Below are 12653 nucleotides of genomic sequence, written 5' to 3'. Positions count from 1 at the left end.
ATGGAGAAATGGGGGTTGGGAAGAGGTATGGGATGTGGAGGGTGGACAAGGGTGGGGGAATAAAATATGGACTGTAAAAAAGTTAATTAATTAATTAATAATAAAAATAAATTTAAATGCACTAAAAGTAAAGTACCTGGAACACACACACACACACACACACACACAAACACGAGAAAAGGCAATATGGCACCACCTGAGCCTAGCTTGCTATAGTAAGTCCACAATATCACAAGGAAACTGAAGCACAAGAAGATCTTAAATCTAGTCTTATAAAGATGATTGAGGCATTTAAAGAAGAAATGTATAAATACTTTAAAGAAATACAGGGACCCAGGAACTGAGCACATAGGCGGTTTGTCTGCCTGTCCGCCAGGCGTGGGGCCTGTGTCCTGCCTGGAGACCAGCAGAGGGAGAGAATCCCTGTGACCATATTCACTGCCTGCCAGAGCAGAAGAGCATCACTAGGTACTGTATCACCCCGAGCTTTAGATCTCTGGGGGTGCAAACTGCCAGAGGTCTGCCTGCGCCCAAGTCCTGAGCACACAGGTGGTTCATCTCCCAGCTGGTAGGTTGTGGGGCCTGTATCCTTCTCGGAGAACAGCAGAGGGAGCAACTCCCGGGGCCATCTTTGTGGCCTGCCAGAGCAGAAAAACATCACTAGGTACTGTATTATCCTGAGCTTAAGATCTCTGGGGGTGCAAATCTCCAGGGGTCTCCCTGCGCTCAGGACCTGAGAACATAGGTGGTTTATCAGCAAGCTGGTCGGTCGTGGGACCTGTATCCTACATGAGAATCAACACAGGGAGTGACCCCCCCACACACACACTCACCATCTTTGCTCCATAACAAAGCAGTCTGAGAACACCTGGTTCACCTTGACAACCCAAGTATAACACTTATTGAGGCAAGACTGAGCAGCGCTCCAAAGGCACAAAAGAGGAAGGCAGCATATCAGTAATCTGTGCCAGAGGAAACCTAGTCATCCAGTGTCACGGAAATAGACCTAAAGGTCCACAATAGGTTGTGGCACCAGCCAGTGACAATAAGACCATCTAACACCAGTGAGAACTAGATGGCTAAAGGCAAGCATAGGAACGTTACAAACAGAAACCAAGGCATTATGGCAGCATCTGAACCCAATTCGCCAACAATAGAAAGTCCTGGATACCCCAAAACACCAGAAAAACAAGAGTTGGATTTAAAAGCACTGGTAAGGATGCTGTTAGAGGAACACATGAAGGACATAAATAAATCTCTTAAAGAAATGCAGGAGAAAAATTATCAAAAGCTAGAAGCCCTTACAAGGGAAACACAAAAATCACTTAAAGAAATTCAGGACAATATGGGTCAGAAGTTTGTAGCCAATAAGGAGGAAATGCAAAAATCACTTAAAAAAAATACAGGAGAACTTTGATCAACAATCAGAAGTCATGAAAGAGGAAACACAAAAATCTCTCAAAGAATTAGAGGAAAACACAAACAAGCAAATGACAGAACTGAGCAAAAACTTCCAGGATCTAAAAACAGAAATAGAAACAACTAAAAAAGCACAAAGGGAGACAACTTTGGAGATAGAAAACCTTGGGAAGAAATCAGGGACCATAGATGCAAATATCAACAACAGAATACAAGTGATAGAAGAAAGAATCTCAGATGCTGAAGATACCATAGAAACCATGGACTCAACAGTCAAAGAAAATGCAAAATGCAAAAAGCTTGTAAACCAAAACATCCAGGAAATCCAGGACACAATGAGAAAGCCAAATCTAAGGATTATAGGCATTGATGAGAGTGAAGATTTACAACTTAAAGGGCCAGCAAATATCTTCAACAAAATTATGGAAGAAAACTTCCCTAACCTAGAGAGAGATGACCATGAATATACAAGAAGCCTACAGAACTCCAAACAGAATGGACCAGAACAGAAATACCTCCCATCACATAATAATCAAAACCCCAAATGTACTAAACAAAGAGAGAATACTTGGGGGAGTAAGAGAAAAAGGGCAAGTAACTTATAAAGGAGGACCTATCAGAATTACACCAGACTTCTCACCAGAGACCATGAAAGCTAGAAGATCCTGGGCAGAGCTCATGCAGACTCTAAGAGAACACAAATGCCAGCCAAGACTACTATACCCAGCGAAACTCTCACTCACTATAGATGGAGAAACCAAGATATTCCATGACAAAACCAAATTTACACAATATCTTTCCACAAACCCAGCCCTACAAAGGATAATAGGGGGAAAACACCATTAAAACGAGGGAAACTATACCCTGGAAAAAGCAGGATATTAAGCTTCTTTCATCGATAACCACACAAGTATAAAATTAACATCAAATAGGATGGGAAGCAATAACCACTACTCCTTAATATCTCTTAACATCAATGGACTCAACTCCCCAATAAAAATACATAGACTAACAGACTGGTTACGTAAACAGGACCCTACATTTTGCTGCATACAGGAAACACACCTCAATGTCAAAAACAAAAACTACCTTAGAGTAAAAGGCTGGAAGACAATTCTACAAGCAAATGGTCTCAGAAAACAAGCTGGAATTGCCATTCTAATATCAGATAAAATTGACTTTGAACCTAATGTCATCAAAAGAGACATGGAAGGTCACTTCTTGCTGGCCAAAGGAAAAATCCAACAAGAAGAACTCTCAATCCTGAACATCTATGCTCCAAATACAAGGGCGCCCTCATTCATAAAAGAAACTTTACTAAAGCTCAAAACACACATTGCACCTAACACAATAATTGTGGGTGACTTCAACACTCTACTCTCATCAATGGACCAATCAGGAAAACAGAAACTAAACAGGGAGACAGTGAAACTAATTGAAGCTTTTCACCAATTGGATTTAACAGATATATATAGAACTTTTCATCCCAAAGCAAAAGAATATACCTTTTTCTCAGCACCCCCCCACCCCCGGTACCTTCTCCAAAATCAATCATATAGTTGGTCACAAGACAGACCTCAACAAATATAAGAAGATTGAAATAATCCCATGCCTCCTATCAGATCACTAGTGAGTAAAAGTGGTATTTAATAACAATAAAAACAACAGAAAGCCCACATATACATGGAAACTGAACAATACTCTGCTCAATGATACCTTGGTAAAGGAAGAAATAAAGAAAGAACTCAAAGATTTTTTAGAATTTAATGAAATTGAAGGTACAACATACACAAATCTATGGGACACAATGAAAGCAGTGCTAAGAGGAATATCCATAGCTTTGAGTGCCTCCAAAAAGAAATTCGAGAGAGCATACACTAGAAGATTAACGGAACAACTGAAAGCCCTGGAACAAAAAGAAGCTAATTCACCCATGAGGAGGAGAAGACAGGAAATCATCAAAACTCAGAACTGAAATCAATCAAGTAGAAACCAAGAGAACCATACAAAGAATCAACAAAACCAGGAGCTGGTTCTTTGAAAAAATCAACAAGATAGATAAACCCTTAGCAAGACTAACCAAAGGGCACAGAGAAAGTATCCAAATTAACAAAATTAGAAATGAAAAGGGATATATTACAACAGAAACTGAGGAAATTCAAAAAATCATCAGATCCTACTACAACTGGATCAACACAACTGGAGAATCTAGAGGATATGGACAATTTCTTAGACAGATACCAAATACCAAAATTGAACCAGGATCAAATAGATCATAAAACAGACCCATAACCCCTAAAGAAATAGAAGGGGTCATAGATAGCCTTCCAACTAAAAAAAGCACAGGACCAGATGGTTTCAGTGCAGAATTCTATTAGACCTTCAAAGAAGACTTAACACCAATACTCTTCAAACTTTTCCACCAAATAGAAACAGAAGGAACACTACCCAACTCCTTCTACGACACCACAATTACACTGATACCAAAACCACACAAAGATCCAACTAAGAAAGAGAATTTCAGGCCAATTTCCCCTGTGAATATTGATGCAAAACTACTCAATAAAATTCTTGCCCACCAAATCCAAGAACACATCAAACAATCATCCACCAGGATCAAGAAGGCTTCATCCCAGGGATGCAGGGATGGTTCAATATAAGGAAATCCATCAATGCAATCCACTACATAAACAAACTCAAAGGAAAAAACAACATGATCATTTCCTTAGATGCTGAAAAGGCATTTGACAAAATTCAGCATCCTTTCATGCTAAAAGTCTTGGAAAGAACAGGAATTCAAGGCCCATGTCGAAACATAGTAAAAGCATTATACAGCAAACCCGTAGCCAGCATCAAACTAAATGGAGAGAAATTTGAAGCAATCCCACTAAAATCAGGGACTAGACAAGGCTGCCCCCTCTCTCCATATCTTTTCAATATAGTTCTTGAAGTCCTAGCTAGAGCAATTAGACAACATAAGGGGTTCAAAGGGATACAAATTGGAAAGGAAGAAGTCAAACTATCACTATTTGCAGATGATATGATAGTATACTTAAGTGACCCAAAAAACTCTACTAGAGAACTCCTATAGCTGATAAACAACTTCAGCAAAGTGGCTGGCTACAAAATCAACTCAAGCAAATCAGTAGCCTTTATATACTCAACGGATAAGCAGACTGAGAAAGAAAATAGGGAAATGAACCCTTCACAATAGCCACAAACAGCATAAAGTATCTTGGGGTGACTCTAACCAAACATATGAAAGACCTATATGACAAGAACTTCAGATCTCTGAAGAAGGAAATCGAAGCAGATCTCAGAAAATGGAAATATCTTCCATGCTCATGGATTGGCAGGATTAATATAGTTAAAATGGCCATATTGCCAAAGGCAATCTACAGATTCAATGCAATCCCACTCAAAATCCCAACCCAGTTCTTCATAGAGCTAGAAAGAGCAATGCTCAAATTCATCTGGAATAACAAAAAACCCAGGATAGCTAAAACTATTCTCAACAATAAAAGAACTTCAGGGGGATTCAGTATCCCAGACCTCAAACTTTACTACGGAGCAATAGTGATAAAAACTGCATGGGATTGGTACAATGTCAGGCAAGTGGATCAATGGAATAGAATTGAAGACCCAAATATGAACCCACACACCTATGGTCACTTGGTCTTCGACAAAGGTGCTGAAAGCAGTGGAAAAAAGATAGTCTTTTCAACAAATGGTGTTGGTTCAATTGGAGGTCAGCATGCAGAAGAATGTGAATTGATCCATTCTTATCTCCTTGTACTAAGCTCAACTACAAATGGATCAAGGACGTCCATATAAAACCTGACACACTGAAACCAATACATAAGAAACTGGGGGAGACCCTTGAGGACATGGGCACAGGGGGAAAGTTCCTGAATAGAACACCAATAGCTTATGCTCTAAGATCAAGAATTGACAAATGGTACCTCATAAAACTACAAAGTTTCTGTAAGCAAAGACAGAAGGACACTGTCAAAAGGACAAAATGTCAACCAACAGATTGGGAAAGTATCTTCACCAACCCTAAATCTGACAGAGGGTGGTCTAATATATACAGAGAACTCAAGAAGGTAGAACCTAGAGAACCAAATAACCCCATTAAAAAGTGGGGTACCGAGCTAAACAAAGATTTTTCACATGAAGAACTTCGGAGGGCTGAGAAACACCTTAAGAAATGTTCAACATCATTAATCATTAGGGAAATGCAAATCAAAACAACCCTGAAATTTCACCTCAAACCAGTCAGAATGGCTAAGGTCAAAAACTCAGGAGACAGCAAGTGCTGGCGAGGATGTGGAGAAAAAGGAACACTCTTCCACTGCTGGTGGAATTGTAAGATGGTGCAACCACTTTGGAAATCAGTCTGGAGGTTCCTCAGAAAACTGGGCATGGCACTTCCAGAGGACTCTGCTATACCACTCCTGGGCATATACCCAGAGCATTCCCCCAGCATGTAATAAGGACACATGCTCCACTATGTTCATAGCAGCCCTATTTGTAGTAGCCAGAAGCTGGAAACAAACCAGGTGTCCCTCAGCAGAGGAATGGCTACAAAAATATGTGGTATATTTACACAATGGAGTACTATTCAGCCATTAGAAACAATGAATTCATGAAATTCTTAGATAAATGGATGGAGCTGGAGAACATCATACTAAGTGAGGTAACCAAGTCTCAAAAGATCAATCATGGTATGCATTCACTGATAAGTGGATATTAACCTAGAAACTTGGAATGCCCAAGAAATAATCCACATATTAAATGATGTCCAAAAAGAACAGAGGAGTGGCTCCTGATTCTGGAAAGACTCAATGCAACTGTATAGGGGAATACCAGAACAGGGAAGTGGGAAGGAGTAGGTGGAGGAACGGGGAGTGGGAACCCAGAAAAGGGGAAATAATTTGATATGTAAGTAAAGAATACATTGAATAAAAAAATTTTAAAAATTAAAAAAGGCAAGAATAAAAAAAAATAAATACAGGAAAATAAATTCACACAGGTAGAGGCATTAGAAGAGGAAGCAAATAAATATAAAATATCACAGGAAAATACAATGGCACTGGTGAAAGATATGAATAAAACTGTCCAAGACATGAAAATGGAAATAGAAGCAAAAAAGAAAACACAAACTGAGGCAATCCTGGAGATTAAAAGCCTAGGAAAGGGAACAGGAACTATAGATGCAAGCATCACCAACAGAATTGTGGAAAGAATCTCAGTCATAGAAGATAAGATAGAAGAAATGGATATACTTGTCGAAGAAAATCTAAAAGATTCAAGACACAAAACATCCAGAAAATTTAGAACACTATGAAATGACCAAATCTAAGAATAATAAGAATAGAAGAAGAAGATTCCCAGGTCAAAGGCCCAGAAAACATCAAGAAAATCATGGAAGAAAATTTCAGTAGCTTGAAGTAGGAGAGGGTTATAAATGTACAAGAAGTTTACAGAACACCAAACAGAGTGGACGAGAAAAGAAGAAAATCCTCCTTCCACATAATAATCAAAACACTAAATGTACGAAACAAAGAAAGAATATTAAAAGGTACAAGGGAAAAAGGGTAAGTAGCGTATAAAAGCAGACCTATCAGAATTACACCTAATTCTTCAGCTGAGACTCTTAAAGCTGAAAGAGCCTGGGCACATCTTGCAGAGCCTAAGAAATGACAACCAGACTACTATACCCAGAAAAACTTCCAATCACCATATATGAAAAAACCAAGATATTTCATGATAAAACCAAATTTAAACAATAATTTTCAACTAACCAAGCCATACAGTGAATACTAGAAGGAAAACTCTTACTCAATAAATCTAAATACACTCACAGAAGGAGAAGAAATAAATAATTTTACAGCATTAAAACCAATAAAATAGAAACACACACTACCACCACTACTATCAAAATAACAGAAATTAACAATCATTGGTCTTTAATACCTCTCAACATCAGTGAACTCAATTCCCCAATTTAAAAAAAAAATAAAAAACAAAAAAACGAAGCTATCAGAATGGACGTGTAAACAGAATCTATCATTCTGCTGTATACAGGAAACACATCTCAGGAACAAACATAAATATGAAATCAGAGTAAAAGACTGGGAAAAGATTTCCAAACAAAAGAACCCAAGAAACAAGCTAGAGAAGCCATTACAATATCAAATGAAATAGACTTTTAACCAAAATTAATTAAAAGAGATGGGAAAGAACACTTCATACTCATCAAGGAAAAATCCACCAAGATGATGTCTAAATTCTGAACATTAATGCCCCAAATGCAAGGGCACCCACATTCATAAAGGAAACATTACTAAAGCTTTAATAACACATTGAACCCCACACATTAATAGCAGGAGACTTCAACACCCAACTCTCACCAATGGACAGGTCATTGAGACAGAAACTAAACAGCACAATAATGAAACCAGCAGAGGTTATGACTCAAATGGATCCAACAGATATCAATAGAAAATTTCATCCATCTACAAAATAATATACCTTCTTCTCAGAACCTCACAAAACTTTCTCCAAAATTGACCATACAATCAATTACAAAAGCAAGCCTCAACAGATACATGAAGATTGAAATAACCCTTGCATCTTATCAGATCATCATGGATTAAATCAGGACTTCAACAACAACAGAAAAAACCGAAAGCCTACATACTCATGGAAATCACTATGTGAGGAAAGAAATAAAGAAATGAAAGATTTTCTAGAATCTAATGAAAATGAGTGCACAATATACCCAAACTTATGGGACATAATGAAAGCAGTAATAAGAGGAAACTTTATAGAAATAAGTGCCTTCATAAAGAAATCGGAGAATTCTCATATTAGCTACTTAAAATTACACTTGAAAACTCTAGATAAAGAAGAAGAAAAGGAGGAGGAGGAGGAGGAGGAAGAGGAGGAAGAGGAGAAGAAATAGGAAGCAAGCACACCATAGAGTAGATGTCAGGGAATAACCAAACTTAGGGCTGAAATCAATCAATTAGAAAAAAAATATACAAAAGAAATCGATGAAACCAAGAGCTGGTTCTTTGAGAAAATCAACACAATGGATGAACCTTTAGCCAAACTAACTAAAACGCAGAGAGTTAGTACCCAAATTAACAAAAATCGTAAATGAAAAGGGAGATATAACAACTTGACTCTGAGGAAATTCAAAGAATCATTAGGTCTTATATCAAAAGTATGTACTCCACAAAATTGGAAAAATCTCAATGAAATGAATGATTTTCTAGACAGATAAAAATTCTCAAAGTTAAATCAATATCAGATGAAATATCTAAATAGTCCTACAACCCCTAAGGAAATTGAAGCAGTCACTCAAAAGTCCCCCAGCCAAAATTAAGCCCAGGACCAGATGGCTTTAATGCAGAATTCTATCAGACTTTCAAAGATCTAATACTAATACTCCTCAAACTATTCCACAAAATAGAAACACAAGGAACACTGTCAAACTCATTATATGAGGCCTCTGTCACCCTGATACCTAAACCACATAAAGACTCAACAAAGAAAGAGAATTTCAGACCAATTTCCTTCATGAAAATTTATGCAAAAATACTCAATAAAATACATGTAAAACAAATCCAAGAACATATCAAAGACATCATTCATCATGACCAAATAGACTTCATCCCAGAGATGCAGGGGTGGTACCATATATGAAAATCCATCAACCTAATCCACCATATAAACAAACTGAAAGGAAAAAACACCACATGATCATCCCACTAGATGCTGAAAAGGCCTTTAACAAACTCCAACACCACTCCTTGTTAAAAGTTTTGGAGAGATCAGGAATGCAAGATGTATACCAAAACATAATAAAGACAATTATTATTGTCTAGCTAGAGCAATAAGACAACTAAAAGAGACCAGGGGGATAGAAATTGAAAAGGAAGAATTCAACGTATTACTATTCACATATAATATGATAGTATACATAAGTGACCCAAAAATTCTACTGGAAAACTCCTAAAGCTTATAAACACCTTCAGCAAAGTTGGTGCATACAAAATTAAATAAAGGAATCAGTAGCCCTCCATTATACAAAAGAGAAATGGGTTGAGAAAGAAGTTAGGGAGACAGTACCTTTCACAATAGCCAGAAATAATATAAAATATCTTGGTGTAACTCTAACCAAGCAGGTAAAAGACATGTGTGATAAGAACTTCAAGTCTCTGAATCAAGGAAGATGGAAAGATCTCCCTTGCTCATGGATTGGTAGGATTAATATAGTGAAAATGGCTATCTTATCACAAACAACCAATATATTCAATGGAATTCCCATCAAAATTTCAACATAAGTTTTACAGAACTTGAAAGAGCAATTCTTAACTTCAGATGATGAAACAAAAGTCCAGGATAGTTAAAAACCATCCTGAACAATAACAGAATCTCTGGAGGTATCACTACCTCTGACTTCAAACTATACTACAGAGCAGTAGTAATAAAAACTGCATGATATTTGTATAGAAACAGACAGGTTGATCCATGAAATGTAAATTGAAGCCCCAGAAATAAAGCCACACACTTATGGCCACTTGGTTCTTTTTTGACAAAGAAACCAAAACCATACAATGGAAAAGGGAGAGCACCTTCAATAAATGGCGCTGCTCTAACAGAATATCTGCATGTAGAAGAATGCAAATAGATCCCTATTAATCACCCTGCACAAGGCTCGAGTATAAATGGATCAAAGACCCCAACTTCAAACCAAATACACTAAATTTAATAGAACATGAAGTGGGGACTAGCCTTGAGTTTGTCAGTTCAGCAGACAACTTCCTTAACAGAACATCAATGGCTCAGACTCAAAGATCAGCAATTAATAAATTGGACCTCATGAAACTGAAAAGCTTCTGTAAGTCAAAGGACAAAACAATAGCCTACAGATTGGGAAAAAGTCTTCACCAACCCTACATCGGACAGAGAGCCTAATATCCAAAATGTGTAAAGAACTGGCAAACTAAATAACCCAATTTTAAAAGAGGGTACAAAGCTACAAAGATAATTCTCAGCAGAGGAATCTTGAATGGCCAAGAAGCACTTAAAGAAATGTTCAGTGTTCTTGGTCCTCAGGGAAATGCAAATCTAAATGACTATGAGATTCCATTTCACACAGAATGGCTAAGATAAAACACTCAAGGTACAGCACATGCTAGCGAGAATGTAGAGCAAAGAGAACACTCCTCCATTGCTGGTGGGTGTGTAAACTGTACAACCACTTTGGAAATCAATTTGGTGGTTTCTCAGAAAATTGGGAATAGTTCTACCTCATGAACTAGCTATATCACTCCTGGGCATATACCCCAAAGATGTTCCACCATCCCACAAGGACACTTGCTTAACTATGTTCATAGAAGCTTTATTCATTAATAGTCAGAAACTGGAAACAACCTAGATGTCCCTCAACTGAAGAATGGATAAAGAAACTGTATATATCTACACAATGGGATACAACTTGACTGTTAAAAACAAGAACATCACGAAATTTGCAGGCAAATAGATGGAACTTGAGAATATCCTGAGTGAGTCAATGGACAAACATGCCTATAAGTCAATATTAGCCATTAACCACACTATAATCAACAGACCAGAAGAAGCCCAATAGGAAGTAGGGTCCATGAGAGGATAGTTGAATCTTTCTCAGAAGGGGAAACAAAATAGATATTGGAGCTCGATGGAGGGAGGGAACTAAGTGGGGTACGGCATGGGGAGGAGAGCATGGTTGTGGGGGAGCAGATATAGGGAGAACAGGGGAGAGGGAAAGGAAGTTGGCCAGGGTGGGGGCCAATGGCTAGGAATGAGAGAGACCTGGGAGGGAGGGAGGTCTCTGGGAGCATGAGGGCAATTCTAGCTGAGACTCCTAGCGACTAAGAATATTGATTCTGAATTTGTCTCTTCCTATTGCCAGGAAGGGCCCCCAGGGATGGATTAGGACAGCAACCTACCCACAAAACCTTTGACCCAAAATGTGTCCTGCCTACAGGATGTACAGGGGCAAAGACAGAGCAGAAAGGAAATGACCAAACAATGACTGGCCCAACTTGAGAACTATCCCACAGCAAGAACCAATCCCTGACACTATTAAAGATACTCTGCTATGCTTACAGACCGGAGCCTAGCAAAACTGCCCTCTGAGAAGCTCCACCCAGCAGCCAGTGGAAAGAGATGCAGACACCCACAACCAAACACTAGATGGAGCTTGGGGAGTCTTATGGAAGAGCTAGGAGAAGAATTGAAGAACCCAAGGTGTATAGGGACTCCACAGAAAGGCCAACAGAAAAAACTAACCCTTGGGATCTCGCAGAGACTGAGCCACCAACCAATGAGTGAGCACAAACTGGACCCATGCCCCCTGCATGTAACAAATACATAGCTTGATCTTCACTCAGGTCCCCCAACAAGTGGAACAGGGACTGTCCCTGAATCTATTGCCTGCCTACAGGAGTCTAACATAACTGTCCTCTGAGTGGCTCCACCCAGCTGCCAATGCAAAGAGATAGAGAGGGCCAGAGCCAAACATGAAATGGAGCTTGGAGAGGCTTATAGAGAATTTGAGGGGAGGAGAATTAAGGTGCACAAAGAGGACCAGGAGTCCACAGGAAGACCAACATAATCAACTACCCTCGACCCTTAGGGGCTCCCAGACACTGAACTGCCGTCCAAAGAGGGAGCACAGGTTGGATGTAGGCTTCCTGCATATATGTAACAGATGTGCAGCTTCGTCTTCTTGAGGTTCCCCCAACAACTGGAGCAGGGGCTGTCCCTAAATCTGTTGCCTGCCTGCCTGTAGATTGGGATCCCTACCTGGGATGCCTTGTTTGGATTTAGTGGGAAAGGATGTGCCAGAGGTGGAGGTGGAGCTGGGAGGGGAGGGGGTCGGAGGTGAGGAGTGGCTGGCAGAAGGTGGGGGAGGGAGTGGCTGGCTGGATGGGTAGTAGGGAGAGAGTGGAGTGGGAGAGGGACTTCATGAGGGGAGGAGAGGGGCACTGATATTTGGATGTAAAGTGAACAAATAATCTTTAAAAATAAATGCATAAATAAAGAGAAATTAGGCAAGGTACTCCTAAGCATCCAATGTGTAAAAGAAGCAAAAAAAGAAAAAGAAAATCCGGAAACTCATAGTTCATAGGAAAGAAGTATTCTAAAGAAACTATATCTGAAAAACTCTAAACAAA

Source organism: Apodemus sylvaticus, chromosome 6, assembly GCF_947179515.1.
Source record: "Apodemus sylvaticus chromosome 6, mApoSyl1.1, whole genome shotgun sequence".
Lineage (NCBI taxonomy): Eukaryota > Metazoa > Chordata > Mammalia > Rodentia > Muridae > Apodemus > Apodemus sylvaticus.
Note: the sequence above shows the minus strand (reverse complement) of the source record.